The following is a 16,500-nucleotide window of genomic DNA, read 5'->3' as shown; positions in this document are numbered from 1 at the left end:
TACTAGATAATGAATGTTAGAATTATGAACAATGCAAAAATGGTTGTTATATTTTTTGTGTACTTTCATTCCTATTACCTAGATATGCATTATGAATGAGAATGTATTATATAAATTATCTTTTTAGTGAAGGATACTATTACTTCTCAGAGATTCTATTCCTCAAACAAAGGCCACTTGATGTAATGTAATCCTCATATTTTCTATTATTAATTTTTTTTAATATAGTAGCAAGTTTTCTATTAGTTCCTTAATGATTGTTAACTTATTTCTTTTATGCTTTGTTAATACTTTAATAATTAGACTCTTGGTTGCAACTAAGTTTTTACTTTCCATTAGTTATCAACTATTATCTACAACCACAATTTAGTTTCTCTTAAGTCTTCTATAGAAACTATTGTATCAAATAGGTTTTTTTTCCAACACTACTTGTACTTTCATTAATTAGTGTTTATTTATGCAATGATAAGAAACTCAAGAAATACTTTGCTACACATATAGTGGCAGTGCCATCTTTAAGGATATGTCCTTGGCCAATAATTAATTGAAACCCCATTCAAGACAAGAAGTTACCTCATTGAACACCTCAACCAAGTTGAGTGCTTGATATATTGCACCATATTTATGAATATAGTGGAGGCTACTAATTTTTTGTACCATTTCTTGACATAGCACTAAGGATTAGGAATGTTAAGTTTAGGTTTATTGTTGTTTTTCATTTTAAACAATTTTCTTCTTGTCATTTAATTTTTATTCTTTTCATTTACTTTATACTAAGATACATTTATTTTCAATATTTGGAAAGCTATATTTTAAAACTAGCATGAACCTCTTTACTAACAAGTGTATGTAGGTAACCCATAAGCTCAAAATTCCATTTCATACACTGGAAGAGGGATGTTAGATGAAGTTTTCTTCCCTATACATCAAGTGAAGGAAATATCCTAGCTTCAAGAGAAGAGAAAGAGGACCCGTAGCATCATAAATTATCATCAAGCCAATTTACACCTCATATTTGTTCTCCTTTAGCGCGTCTCTCCCTCATCTCCTATATGGGTCCATTTAGTGTCTTAACTCCAACTTTTATGCCACATACCCTTGCCAAATGATCCTCCAGGTGTATGTCCTTCGCCTTAAGGTCAATTTAAGCTCCATGATTGAGGAGGCCCAGGGTACTAGTGCCTTGGTCTTGAACGAAAGAACCCAGTACCCTAGTCACCTCAATGGGACCCATTTTTTTTAAGAGGGTGTGACCTATCTCTCTGACGAGAAATGAATTTGGTTGCTCTACATGACCATTTGAGTTTTGCCTAATTGGTAATTAGACCTAGATCCTCATATATAAAGACACCAATCAATTTTATTTCAAACATAAGAATCCAAGCACTCAACCTAAACAATTGAAGCATTGAAGTCTTCACCATCAACCATTCAGAGGGATCTGCAAGGTTTCCTTTCCTTAAGTCACCCATTATGGAGCAAATTACAACATTAATATGCAAACATGTGTGTGTGATTAGGGTTTTGTCTTATTCATTCCATTTCATTAAACATATGTGATTACATTCAAGAAGGAAAGAATCATTATTAATCACTAGAGATTTTGAGGTATATCTTTCCATTGTTTATTGTAGTATTTGTAATATTTGATTCAAGGTTAATTTCTAAACTAGGGTTTAACTTGGGGAAACCCCTATTGCCAACCTATTTCACTTCTCTAATGTGTGCATGATTAGGTAAAGAGCTACAATGTTTAGAATAATATTTATTTACAGTGACAAATAAATCCCCCATTGGAGTACAAAAAGTGTATAGGACTAGAGCGACCACCATCCTGGTCCTAACAAATTAGGAGCTCCTTATGGGAACAGGTCTAAATACTCTTGTAAACCTTATATCCAAGATTATGTCTCAATCCGATGACTATAGCTTACTATCCAACCTTTTTTACATCAATTATAGCATGTTTAACCTAATTTAAGAATCCTTAATAAATTAATTCAACTTAAGGGAAAGAAGAGGCACACTTAAAAAGCCCCTTGGAATTAGATCAGAATTTAGATCTATTATAATTTGATCCATGTAAATCCCATATTTCCTTAATGTATCGGTCCCACAGTAAATATTAGTGGTTTTCATTATTCTTATGGTGGAAACCCTAAAATTTTCATCAACATAGGACCCACTAGAGTCAATGCAACCATCCAAAGACCCATTTGATAGATCTAAGACAAATAGACCAATATTTTGATCAAATTCTATGCCCTTCTGAATGAGGCTCTTCTTTCCCTTGATATTGAATTATATTAAATTGTTGAGGATGCTAAAATTAGGGTAAATGTGTGTATATTGAAGAGATTGGGCATAAATAGTCGACTATAGTAATCTCATGAAGCCACAAACCTAGTTTTTATCAAAGGAATATGATTTAGATTTCTCCTCAAAATGTTCCTTAAATTGTTAGGGTCATGATGGTGGTCACCATTGTACTAACTTTTTGTTGTCCAAAGGGGAACCTATTTGTCTCTATGAACACTATCATTCCTCCAAAATGTAGTTGCGTACCTGTTCCTACACACAATGAAAAGGGAAAACATATTGGGAATAAAGGTTTTCCTAAGTCAAATCCCAGTTTAGAAATAAACCTTGAATGAATAAATAAAAATATAAAAATTTAAATACTAGAAAGATATACCTCAAATCTAAAATTGTAGATGATGATTCTTTGTTTCCTTAATATAATCACATATGTTGTATGAAATGGAATGAAAATGACAAATCCCTAATAAGACACACATTCTTGCACATAAATGATGTAAATTTTCTCCACAATGTTTGAATGAAGAATATGCAGCCTTGAAGATTTGTGAAAAATGCTTGATGATGAATGCTTCACAAATACAAGAGTGTTAGGAATTTATTGCTTGGATTCTTAGAATTGATTATATTTTCTTGGATGAAATTAGGTTGATCAAATTTCTTTATACAGGTTCATCTAGGTAAATTCCTAATTAAGCTAACGTCAAATGGTCATGTGGAGCCATAGAGATAAATTACCACTATAGAGATATTGCCCCTATGCTAATTAAAATTTTGGTCCCATTTAGAGGGACCATGGGACTACTTACCAAGGTCCTTTTGTATAAGAGACCAAAATGAAGCATCAAGAAGAGGAGTACCCCACCAAGGAATCTATAAATGGGTATTCATGGTACTAGAATTGGAGAGTAAGCAAAAAATAGACCTAGAGAGGTGATGAGGGTAGGACACGCTAAATTAGTGGCCAAACATGAGGTGTAAGTTGGCCTGGTGATAATGTATGATGCTATATTTAATACTCACTTTAATAGGAGAGCCTATGAAAATTTTCATAGTAAACTATATGAAAGTGATGAAAAAGAGGAGCAATTAGGAGCACAATCACAAGGAGTGTAAGGCATCACTATTTTAAAGGAACTAAGCCCCCAATCTTAGGATATTAACCCACTCAATCACATGCAAAGGCACACAAAATAAGATAAATAAAATATAAACAAAGACAAAAAGGGAAAAAACAAAAAGACAAAAATAAGACCACAAGTCAACTAGTTGAAGAGACCTCACTATCAAAATGTCTCAACCACTAATATCATTCTTGAAAATGCCATCTCAAGAACATGAGAGATCACATAAAAAGAGAAAGAGAACACATCATCCATGAACTGCAAATAGAAAATCTATGAGCTCATCACAAGAAGACATAAAGCATGTCTAGATGTGTTTTTCTAGGTGATCCAATAGAAGAAGGCTGAGAGAGGATGTCAACATAGGCTTATGCTGATGTCTTAAGGAAGCTATAAACAAGAATACCCACCTTCAACACCAAGGACATATCCTTTAGGCAACAATGTTCATAAATCCAAGCTAAATAAGCAACACTCTTATAAGCAAGGATAAGATAGTTGAAGAAGATAAATCTTGCAAAAAGTGTAAAGGGAATCATTGCAGGAGAAGAGATCTTTTCTTCAAGGACATATACCTCCATGAGGAGTTCTTGAACAAACATAGAATATTCTACCAAAAGAAGGGAAGGAGAACAAGAATACCTACCTTCATCCTATTGCTAGGTTAAAGGGATTCTTAATAAAGGATGATACACTTTCTACCTAAAGTGAAGGGTTTGTTTATAATGGAAAGGATACACATCCCTTGGATAGGAGAGAATCCTTGAGAAAAAAAACAACTTCATATAGGGAATTCCGTCAAAGGATAAGCAGACACTGATCAACAAAGGAAAAAGTGGATCCTTAGAAAGGATAGGAGATATCAATGTCCCTCAAGCATAGATACAACTAAAATAATTACACAACCTCTAAGGAGAGATTATAAATAAATAAATGAATAATTTACTCACATGAAGGAATATTTAATGCAACAAAAGTAATGAAGACATGCAAAATGCAGCTCTAAATAAGAGGTAATGTTCAAAGAGTGAATGAAATAATAAGATGAAGCATCAAAAACTCCCCTAAGGAGAGATTAATAATAAGAGACATAGCATTCCATCAAGTAAGGACATCATAGTATGAAAAATGCAACCACTAAAGGGAATAGTGAAACCTTCGATAGAGAGAAGAGATAGGATAATATTCTTGCCCCCCAAGCATAAAGGTAAGAATGGACTTTGTTTCTGCCCCAAAATGTTTGTTATTGAAAAATCATCATCTCTTAAATGACAAAGAGCCCCCAATGAAGTTAACTATTAGTGTCATTGCGTGAGGAGAAAAATGAAGGGTGAATGTAGTTCTAAGGCATTACTTCTTCACCAAGAAAGAGTTCAAGATGTTGTAACAAATATGAGATCCCTATCATATAGGTCTTGAACTAATATTTTAAATGCTTTACATTTTCCAAGAAAGAAAGACAACATTCTTATCATACTTCAATATACAAAAGATTATAGTAGCTAATTTCTCTTGGTTATCAATGGGATTAGGTTTTGTCTATTGTGATGTAGTACAAGGTTTGGTAGAAGAATATGGATGTCGTATATGATTTTAATAGGTCCATTATCAACTAGTTCTTGAATAATTTTTTGAAAATCCAGACAATCAATCAATAGCACTTTACATGGATGGTAATTTCTATGTCTCTCAAGATACACCTTAAAGTATTGAATTATAAGGAGGTCATCCATACATGAATCATGATAACTTCCTAGCTCTTATGTACTAATTTGTGTAGGAGGGATTATAGGGACCCCAATTCCCTGTTCAAATTTTCCATGCCCTTGTCCACTAAAACCTTGTTTTGATATTATGTAATAGCCACTCTTGTAAGAATGATTTAATTAAGGAGTATTATAATAAATCTCTTTAAAATTTTTAATGCAATTGAATTTATAAGGAATGAAGGGAAAAGTAGATAAAGAAGTAATATCTTGTGTAGGGAGATTCTCCTCCTATCATCATGCATATCCTCTTTTATGGGTTGGGAAGGAAGATCCTATCATCTAAGGTGTCATATTTACTTAATTTTATGTGGGGAGATAGATCATGAATGAAATTAATTAACATCATCTTCTCTATAAATGTTTGTATTGTTGAGATAAGCTCTAAGAGAATAAGGGGGGTCTACAAAAATGGAAATACCAATATTTTGACCTTGCCCCACTTGTGCTAGGGTATTTGTATGACACGAAGATGGTGCCATGTTTCTCTTAAATTCTTTTTATCCATTAGAGAGACCATTGATGGGAGTATTATCTCTTTCTTCATTCACATTAGATACCCTAGGAGAGGTACAAGTATTAGGCTTTTCATTAGCATGTCTAGGTTTAGGATCTACAAAAGCTTTTATGTGATCTATATATGTAATGCATTTTCTTCAAAATATCACCATAAAAAACATGCATCATGGATGAAATCTTTGAGATTTCATTGATTGATAGAAAGCATTTTGTAAATTCTATAAATATAATGTGCCAAAGTGCTATGGATGAAAATAAGCATTGTGAAGTGAAAGAAACCATTATCTAACACATGATTATGATAAATATAAGTGAAAAGAAAAGTAATCATATCTGAAATGGAAAATAGATCAGATCTATTTAGTGCCATTATGAATATCTAAGATCAGATTTGCAAATAAAAATTACACATTATGCAACCCCCAAACCAAATTAACCAAAATAAATTAGGGTTTTTTATGAATTTTACCTCTAAATTTACATAATTTGATTAAAAATAAGATCTATGAGCGCAAATTTGAAATCAGATCCAAGATAATTAATCCAAATTAGGCAACCCACAAGTTCAATTTTAGAACTATAAATTGGGGTTTACATGAATTTAACCTCTAAATTTATGTAATTCAATTGAAAATTAAATTTATAAATGTAAATTTGAATTTGAAAATGCATAAGCAATCAAATCTGAGAATAAAAAATTAAAATAAGGGTGCAAGATGTTGGGTTCACCAAAATGTAATGGGTGAAAATTAGGGTTTGGACCATTAAATGTAATAAAACCACTATTTTTTCTTAATTACAATTACATTAGGGAAATATAGGAATTTGATAGATATAAGCATAATAGATCAAGATTCTGATCAAATACTAAAGCCTTTTAAATGAGGATCTTCTTTTCCTAGAGATTGAATTGTATTGAATTGTTGAGGATGCTAAAATTAGGGTAAATGTGTGTATATTGAAGATATCGAGCATAAGCAGTGAGCCACAATCATCGCATGAAGCCACAAACTTGGATTTGGTCAAAGTAATATGGTTTGGATCTGCTCCCTAAAATCCAACCTAAATTGTCTAGACAATGGTGGTGGTTTCCATGGTCCTCCTAACTTTTTGTCATCCAAAAGATAACTTGTTCATCTCTGTTAACCTTGCCATTCCTCTAAAATGCAACTTTGTACCTCATCTTGAATAAAATGAAAAGGGGAAAATTATTGGGAATAGGGTTTTCTTCGATCAAACCCCAGTTTTGAAATTAACCTTGAATGAATAAATGTAAATAATGAAATAAATACTAGAAAGTGTAGCATCATAAATTGTACACCCTTAATTGGGTGGTACAATTACCCACTTAGGTTAGCACCTGCCTTAGTGTGTTTGCATTTTTCTTTTCAAATTCCCTTTAAGCATTTAATTAATTAATTTAATTTAATCTAAAGTCTTCTTTTATCGCTCTACACATCATAAAATTTGGCCTTTTACCCAAAGTATGCCCCTTATTATTTTATTCTCCCAATTAATCATTTCATCAAATACCCTAATTATGTCTTCTTTCAACCTTCAAGGCCGATTTCGCATATCTAGACATCTGAAATTCCCCCATACTCCTGGAATTTTCTTTAAAATCATAATATCTTGCTTCCCTGAAAAATTTGGTGAAACGTTGGTCGGATCGTGTGTTCGGACCATGTTGGTACCAAAATAATCTTCAACCCTGAATTTTGGGAGCATTTTTGGTAGTATTTTAATATTCAAATCCAAGAGATTAGTGAAAAATATTATTTCTAGGTCAGCCTATGACTCAAAACAAAGATAGGTTCTCCTACATTAAGCCTTCCTTTCCTCATTCAAAAGATCTAAGATCTAAAGATTGAAGGAGCCTCTTGTGAAGTGAAAGTGCAGGTTATGTGAAGTATACAATGGAAAATTAAGAATTCATCAAGCATTTATCAAGCCTTCATCAATAATTTTCAACATCCATTAGGAGATTTGAAGGCATTAAAAAATAATAGGAGATCACTGACTGCTGATTGGCTTGTACGTCTTCACTAGGGTGTCTTATATATGAGATTCATAACATTTATTTTTAAATTTACAATCATTCTTTAGATCCATTATTGCATTTTTGATTTGAAGCATTTACATTTACATTTACAATCATTTAGGATTTTCTCTCCAAAGCGTCAGGTAGAACTCTAGATCTACTTTCTTGTTCATTTAGGATCTTGCATACACACAAGATTCTTGTACACACATTTTCAATAAATTTTCGGCCATTTTTGGAGGTGGAAATCACTAAAACAAGGGGTTTGACTAATGGAAAAAGCCTATATAGCCACCTAGACACCATTTTTCAAGTTACAAGTGTTGGTATATGAGTCAGGCACACAGACAATCTTCGGGACCGACATAAGACATAGGTACAAACCCTTGTTGCTATTTACTAAGTTGTCATTAGTTTTATGCCCAAAGTCATTCTATATACTCTAGTTGGTTAATACTACCGAATAGTCCAGTTGGTAAACACCAAGGTCATCGGTGTCGGTTATAGAAAGAGAGACAAGTCACCAAGAGGATACACACCAAGCTGTGAACCAAGACATATGTAGAATATCTACCGAGTAAGGTTTATATGTTTACTGAGAAGCAAATAAGGTATACTGAGTTAATCTAAACCGAGTGAAAACATGTTACCAGATTCAATGAACCTAGACACTCATGTGAAACATGTTACATAGTTCGAGAAGATGAAACCATTTCTACATTGGAAATTGCATTTAAAGATTTTGTATGATTTTGAGGAAGAATATCCAATGAAATAATTTCTACGTTTATTCATTTGATAAAACATGTTTGTATGATCGAAGCATGAACAGATCATTATCTCAGAGATCTATATAAACATAATGATTTGAGTACATGAACATAAGGTGACATGTAAGGTCACTCAATAGAAGAGAGACAAAGGAATGATTAATTCAAGCATGAAGGAATAAGATTGACAGAGATAATCACAAGTTACCAAGAAGGTTTCAGAGAACAGTTTAAGGAACAAAGAATACAAAAGTGGTTACCCAGTTGATTTATCAATTACCGAGGAATGCTATGAGCAAGGTAATTTTATATTGAGCACATTGAGTCTTCTATAACATTTCAGATGTGAAGTTGCAGATATTTTGTAAAGATTTTGATTGAAATATTAAGTTGTAATAGAAGCCTTTAACAGGGTAAAAGACTCTAATAAAGTCTATAAATTGTAAAGCCTTTAACCAGGTAAAACATTTTATAGAAGTGTTTGTAAAATCCTTTAGCAAGGTAGATCTAAAGATATTTATACTCCTAACAGGGTAAGCTATCAGAAATGGCTAAACATGTAGCTCTAACCGAGCAATCTTGATTACTGCAGTAGTGAAGTTGTGGGTGTCATCCCCACTGCAGTTTTTCTCTCTAACCAAGAGTTTCTACATGACCAAAAATCATTGTGTTATGGAGTGAAATTTTGATGCATGTTATCTTTATGATTATGTTTCAATATTTTATATCTTTGAGATCAGCAATACATAGTTTGTGTTTATCAGTAAAACTATTTTTCAAGAAAAGTTTTGAAGTACTGATTCACCCCTCCCCTCTCAATACATTAGCTTTCCAAGTAGGACCTAACAATTGGTATCAGAGCTATATTCTTGCTAAAGGGTCTAACAGCCTAAAGAGAAAGATCATATCAATGGAAGGCTATAAACAATCTCATAGGATTGCGAATCTTCAAGAAGAATTGGATCATGCTAATCAAATGATTGCAGATATGCAAAGGCAAATGCAGAGATCACTAAAAGTCAGAAGAAGGTTGTCTAATGATTTATAGGACTCACAAGAGTTGGTGGAACAAATTGAGACATCATCTGAGAACAACATATCAGAAGAATCTAAAGAAATAATTGTAGAACTAAAAGAAAAGAACAAAGCACTTAGTGAACAACTAAAAGCAATGAGAAGGGAACATGAGTATTTTAGCACATAGATGACTAAAAATATTGATGCATTGAGAATAGCTGAAGATAATAAACAAACTATAGAAGGAGAAAAACAATAGCTAGAAGCAATGGTGTCTGCAAAGAATGATGAAATATCAAGGATGATTGTAGTTCAACATAATCTGTCTAATCAATTGGACTATGCACATCATGAAGGTACACTAAAAGAAAATGAGAACCAAGCATGGAAACTTGAAAGATCAAGATTGACCGATGAACTGGAAGTAGTAAAGAAGTCAAAAGAATCATTGAGGAAAAGCCATGAAGTATTAAAAATGTTGGATGGGCAACTAAATATGAAAAAACCCAACAAAAATGCAGGACTCAGTTACAAAGGAAACAACTCTATCGTGAAAGGGATCAACACTACCAAGAAAGGAGAATCATCCAAGCAAGCTGGAAACAAAGAGAACATCAAGGACAAGAAGCCTATTTGCAACTACTGTGGGAAACAAGGACATACTGCCAACGTTTACCCAATTAGAAAAGGTAAGCGATCGGATGCTACTAGGTTTTATGGTTATTGTTACAATTTCAATAAGTATGGTCACACATCTAAGAAATGTAGAACAAAGTTTGTAAACAACTATCAAAAGGAAAAATACAAAGGGTTTTGCAAAAATTGCAATAGATATGGACACAATACCAAGAAATGTTGGTTTAAGTAGAAAAACTATATGAGGACTCCACACTGAGCAAACACTAGAAGCTATCAAACTGACACAAATCTCAATCAACAATATACTTCAGTACCATGGGATTATAATACAAGAATTTGGTGTGAATGTTGTGGAAGATATAGACATATAAGAACAAACTATATGATAAGGTTTGGAATGAACAACCGGAGATCATGGAGAAGTCTAGGAATGACATGTTTTCATTGTCACAAAGTTGGACACAAAGCTAAAGACTATAGAGACCAACCGAGAGGAGATACTGAGGAGATAAGAAGTAAATTGCAGAAATTTTGGAGAAAGAAAGAAAATGTGTTGACCAATGAAGGAAGCACCTTACCTACTGAGTTAGGTGCATCTACTTTAGATTAGTCAATGAAGGTATGGAGGGACTGCATTCTCAAAGGTTAGATCTTAACAATTCCTATGTATTCATGCACTTAAATTCAAAATCTGCCTAGCTAAGATGCAATAGCAAGTTCGAAAAATTATCTGGTCTTTTGATTTACTAGGGAATTTGGTAAAACTAGTAAGCATGTCTAGTCGGTAAAAATATAATAAGAGAGTTAGTCGGTAAAGGGAAATCAAGTACATTTTAATGCCTATTTAACCTAACCTCATGAATCTCGATAAGGTCAAAAGGAGATATTTAAAGTATTGAGCAAGGTCATTTTTTACTTACCAGTTTTCAAAGAGAAGAGCAGAGCGAATCTAAAGGTGATCAAACATTTCCACAGTGAATTCAAGGTATTTAGCAAATCTAAAACCATATTTTTAGCAGTTAGCCGATCAAGTCAAGTTGTGATTATTTTCAAAGTATTTACTAAGTTGAAAGCATTTTCTGGTTATTTGAAACCCTAAGCTACTTTGTAAGTAGAATTTCAGTTTGAAATGGCCCCCAAAGTTCAGAAACCTGTTGTAGTAGAAACCATTGAGAAGCCTACACTGAAATACACCTTACCTCCCAAAGTGGCTTCCGAACCTAATGAGAAAACTATATTTTCTCTTATTCTGGATAGGGTTCCATTGATTGAAGATGTTAGATTTTATACCAAGTGCAGAGTTGATGAGCTAGGTGATATTGAGATTAAGGATATGTATGATAAATTGTGCACCGATGGAAATCTGGATAACAAGTTTGAGCATATCAAATTCAAGGGATTAACTAAAGCCCTAACCTATCCTTGAGTCTTCAAACCCCAATGGGTCAAATTTGTCTTGAGCCGAGTACATGACAATTTTATATGGCTAGACGAACAACCTTTCAAGATCACTAAGGAGATTATTCACATAATAACCGGATACCCTATATTTGACCATGCCCGAGCACAGAAGATGATTTCACAGAAGGAATTGATAACATTAACAGGTGCTGAGTCTGATAGCAGAGGTCTTAAGTTCAACAATGTGACAGATGCAAAACTTAATTTTTCTATTAGAATTATTGGTTATTGTTTCTTCCAATCGGCAAGAGAAAACAGTGTATCGTGTGCAACTGTAGATTCGGCCTATAAAATTGTTAAAAAGGGTATGCAAATTGATTTTTGTGAAGTATTGTTGAAGAATCTTTTTGAAAATATAAATACAATAAGGAAACCGAAGAAGAATAATACTGCTAACACACTAAATTTTGGGTCACTCCTAGTGTGTATGTTCTTCTATTTTCAGAAATTATTTCCATCAGTCGGTAACATTGTTTGGGAATTACACCGACCTATCACCCATCAAATAAATGATTTCATCAATCAACTAGGTGATAATTTCAATATGATAATGGATGACTACTTCAACAAATTCCAAGAAAAGATGCATAGCAGGTACATGATTCCACCTAAGCTAGTGGAAAAATACAAGGATACTATACATTTTGAGTTGGATACTAACTACTGTTATATCAACGCAGTAGAACCCAGGACTCAATCACTACTGCCTATGGGTTATCAAATAGATTTTGACATTGCTCAACTGTAGATAGATGCCTTTTTAGCACTTCAAAGGCATGCTACCAAGAAAATATATGGCACCTATGAAGAGGTGAAAGAAAAAGTAAAAATGAGCATTGTTGTTCTGAAGGCTGCCAGAAAAGCCACCAGAATGATCAAGGACTTAATTGAAAAGTTTGGAGAAGGTTCTACCTCCACTCCTACTAAGAGTGATCAACTTTCAATCAAAGAAGAGTCTGAAGCTCAAGAAGCAACAATTACACTGAGCACCGAGCTGCCAAAGGGCAAAATTTTGAAAAGAAAGAAACAGGATGCAATGAAGGTATCAGTGACCCCACCAGTGAAGCAACCGAACACTAGATCATCTGTTGCGTCACTCGGTAAGAAGAAAAAGAATGTAGAAATACCTAAGGTTACAAAAACTTATAGAAAGAAGAACATAAAACTAATTTTGGAAAGTGACACAGAGTCAGAAGATGTAAATAAATTTCAGATTGTAAAAAGAACAAAGGAAGATGTACATAGTGTCGACAATTTTTGTACAAAATTGAAGGAATATGGTAGATTTCGGTCATTTAGATATGTAAAATATGATACTAGAATAGATGAAGAGAAGAGGAAAATAGAAGATACTGTAATTAGTACACTTCTCAAATTTTGAGTAGTTCCATTGGAAGTGACTGGTTTTCTTCCAGAAGCATTATACTCACATATTGATAATAGATGGAAATATGCTGTGGAATCGGAGAAGCAAATAAGAGAAAGAGTTTTGGTACATCTCTTTCCAGATATGTCGGTAGATGAAATAAAAGATCACTTGAAAAACTACTAGACAAATTTTCAAGTCAAACAAAGAACCTTAAAAATGATGAATGGACTATATCTTGAAGTTGAAAATTAAACCAAAGAGAAATGGAAGAAGATATTCAAGATTTAGACTGAAGAAACAAAATGTGAAGAAGAAATAGTTGACATCACCAAGCAAGATCCTGCTTCCACTATTCAATTAGATGAGGATGTCATAAACACTGAAGCACAGGACAAAGAAATGATAGAAGGAAATGCCTATGCCAAACTTTTGTCGAGTGAATCAGTTTTGGAATAGGTCAAGTCCTATCCTCCACTCACTCAACAAGTCTCGGCTGAGAAACCTCAGGACATAGATGAAGGCACAGAGGCTCCAAAGGATAAACAATATGAACCTACCTCTCAGGCCACTGATGAGCAAACTTCACAAGTACCTTCAAGCACCGAGATAATTGATACTGATACTTCAAGAAAGGAAACATCAAAGGATAAAATAGAGGCTATAGGAACTGACAAAAGTGTTGCCTCTACCAAGCAACATACCGAGGAAGGTCAAGTCTCCAAAGCCATTATACCCATTCAATCAGCAAAGGCATCATCAAAGGAGAAGAAATCAAAATGACACAGTTTTAAGGTAGATCTGTCAAAGCCTATTGTGCTACCGAATGTTGACCTAACAACATTGAAAGGGCAAGCACTGATAGAATTCAGTGAGCTTTGTAAAGCCAAAGTAGAGCAAGAAAGACAGATAGCTATTCAATAGAAAAACTGAGTACTTCAGAAGGTCAAAACATTATTGAGAGATATGATACCTAAAGCTACCATCAATAAAGATATTGTCATCCATGTGCAACTGGATGAACTACTCACTCAATTGGAGAAATCATAAGTAGAAGCATCAGAATACCTTAGCAAATTGAAGAAAATAGAGATAACTACCAAGATGATTGAAGAAGTGCATAAAGCAATTGCTATAGGTAAAACAAAGCTTATTGAATTCATTGTTGTGTTGTCCCCTCAACTCAAGCATATTATTTATTTATTGTAGAAGTTATGTACATTCTCATTCTTTATCAAAGATATCAAGAATAAGACTGAAATCATTGAAAAGGAGATCACCGATCTCTCAAATAAATTGACTACTGAGATAAATTCTCTTCAGAATTTTTATTCAAGGCTACAAACACTTATGGCTCAACAGTTAGAACTTTGGAATGAAGAGCATAAAATAAGGATGGATATCATGACTCTTCAAACTTTATTTATTTGCCATTTATTGTCAGTTCAAGATCAGATCAACCGAGCTACCCAATTGTCAACTCAAGTCGAGGGAAGTATTCTAGATGGGTTGATCACATTGTCAGCTGATATTACAGCTCAAATTACAATACTAGAAAGTGTCAAGGATACCCTTAAGAACACTCTTACAGAAGCTCATACAAAGTATACATCTATTTTTGATCAGTTGCCCCCACCAAATGGTAACTAGTTCTGATGTTTGTCAAAAAGGGGGAGTGTACCAAACACATACATGACCAAGCATGAATATCAGAGTGTACAGTTGAAATTGTTAGGGGGAGCATGGAACATCAGGAGCTTGTAACATCAAGAGCATGCAAATATAAAGCATGGAACATCAAGTTATGTACATAATATTGATAAGGGGAGTATGTATTTGAGTATGTATTTGAACATTGTATATACTAACATTTCAATTTATTTTGCAAGTATATAGATTTTGTATTATGACTTTGAAAGGAGTTTTGTCAAACATACCAAACTAATGTCAAAAGGGGAGATTGTTTCTATTTACTAAGTTGACATTAGTTTTATGCCCAAAGTCATTCTATATACTCTAGTCGGTTAATAATACCGAATAGTTTAGTCGGTAAACACCAAGGTCACCGGTGTCGGTTACAGAAAGAGAGACAAGTCACCAAGAGGATGCACACCAAGCTGTGAACCGAGACGTATGCAGAATGTCTACCAAGTAAGGTTTATATGTTTACCGAGTAGCAAATAAGGTATACCGAGTTAATCTGAACTGACTGAAAATGTGTTACTAGATTCAATGAACCTAGACACTAATGTGAAACGTGTTACATAGTTAGAGAAGATGAAACCATTTCTACATTGGAAATTGCATTTAAAGATTTTGTATGATTTTGAGGAAGAATATCCAATGAAATAATTTCTACGTTTATTCATTCATTAAAACATGTTTGTATGATTGAAGCATGAACAGATCATCATCTCAGAGATCTATATAAATAGAATGATTTGAGTACATGAACATAAGGTGACATGTAAGGTCAATCAAGAGAAGAGAGACAAAGGAATGATTAAGTCAAGCATGAAGGAATAAGATTGACAGAGATAATCACAAGTTACTGAGAAGGTTTCTGATAACAGTTTAAGGAACAGAGAATACAGAAGTGGTTACCGAGTTGATTTATCAATTACCAGGGAATGCTATGAGCAAGGTAATTTTATATTGAGCACATAGAGTCTGCTATAACATGTCAGATGTGAAGTTGCAGATATTTTGTAAAGATTTTTATTGAAATATTAAGTTGTAATAGAAACCTTTAACAGGGTAAAAGACTCTAATAAAGTCTATAAATTGTAACACCTTTAACCAGGTACAACATTTTGTAGAAGTGTTTGTAAAATCCTTTAGCAAGGTAGATCTAAAGATCTTTATACTCCTAAGAGGGTAAGCTATCAGAAATGACTAAACATGTAGCTCTAACCGAGCAATCTTGACTACTGCAGTAGTGAAGTGGTGGGTGCCAAGAGTTTTTGCATAACCAAAAATCATTGTGTTATGGAGTGATATTTTGATGCATGTTATCTTTATGATTATGTTTCAGTATTTTATATCTTTGAGATCAGTAATACATAGTTTGTGTTTATCAGTAAAACTATTTTTCAAGAAAAGTTTTGAAGTACTGATTCACCCCTCCCCTCTTAGTACATTAGCTTTCCAAGTAGGACCTAACAACCCTACCTCCAAATTTGGACCCAGGCCTCAAGGACTAAGGTGTGGCACCCTAGTCCACAATAGGATGAGGGCCTGGTGCCCTAGTCCTCTGTGCTTTTCTATATTTTCTAACAGTTCAACTTTTCAGACCATTAGGACCCAAATTTCATAGTTTCAGCTCCCTATGGTGGAATCAAGGACCAAGGCATGGAACCCTAGTCCTGCCCAGTTCCAAACTTTAGTCATAGGTACACATTAGTCTCAGTTTCAGATTTGCAAGTTTCACTATTTTTCAGTTTATGTTTGCATCTTTTCTTATCTCCTAGCACAATTG

The sequence above is a fragment of the Cryptomeria japonica genome, chromosome 1 (assembly GCF_030272615.1).
Source record: "Cryptomeria japonica chromosome 1, Sugi_1.0, whole genome shotgun sequence".
Taxonomy (NCBI): domain Eukaryota; kingdom Viridiplantae; phylum Streptophyta; class Pinopsida; order Cupressales; family Cupressaceae; genus Cryptomeria; species Cryptomeria japonica.
This window is presented reverse-complemented; position numbering follows the sequence as displayed.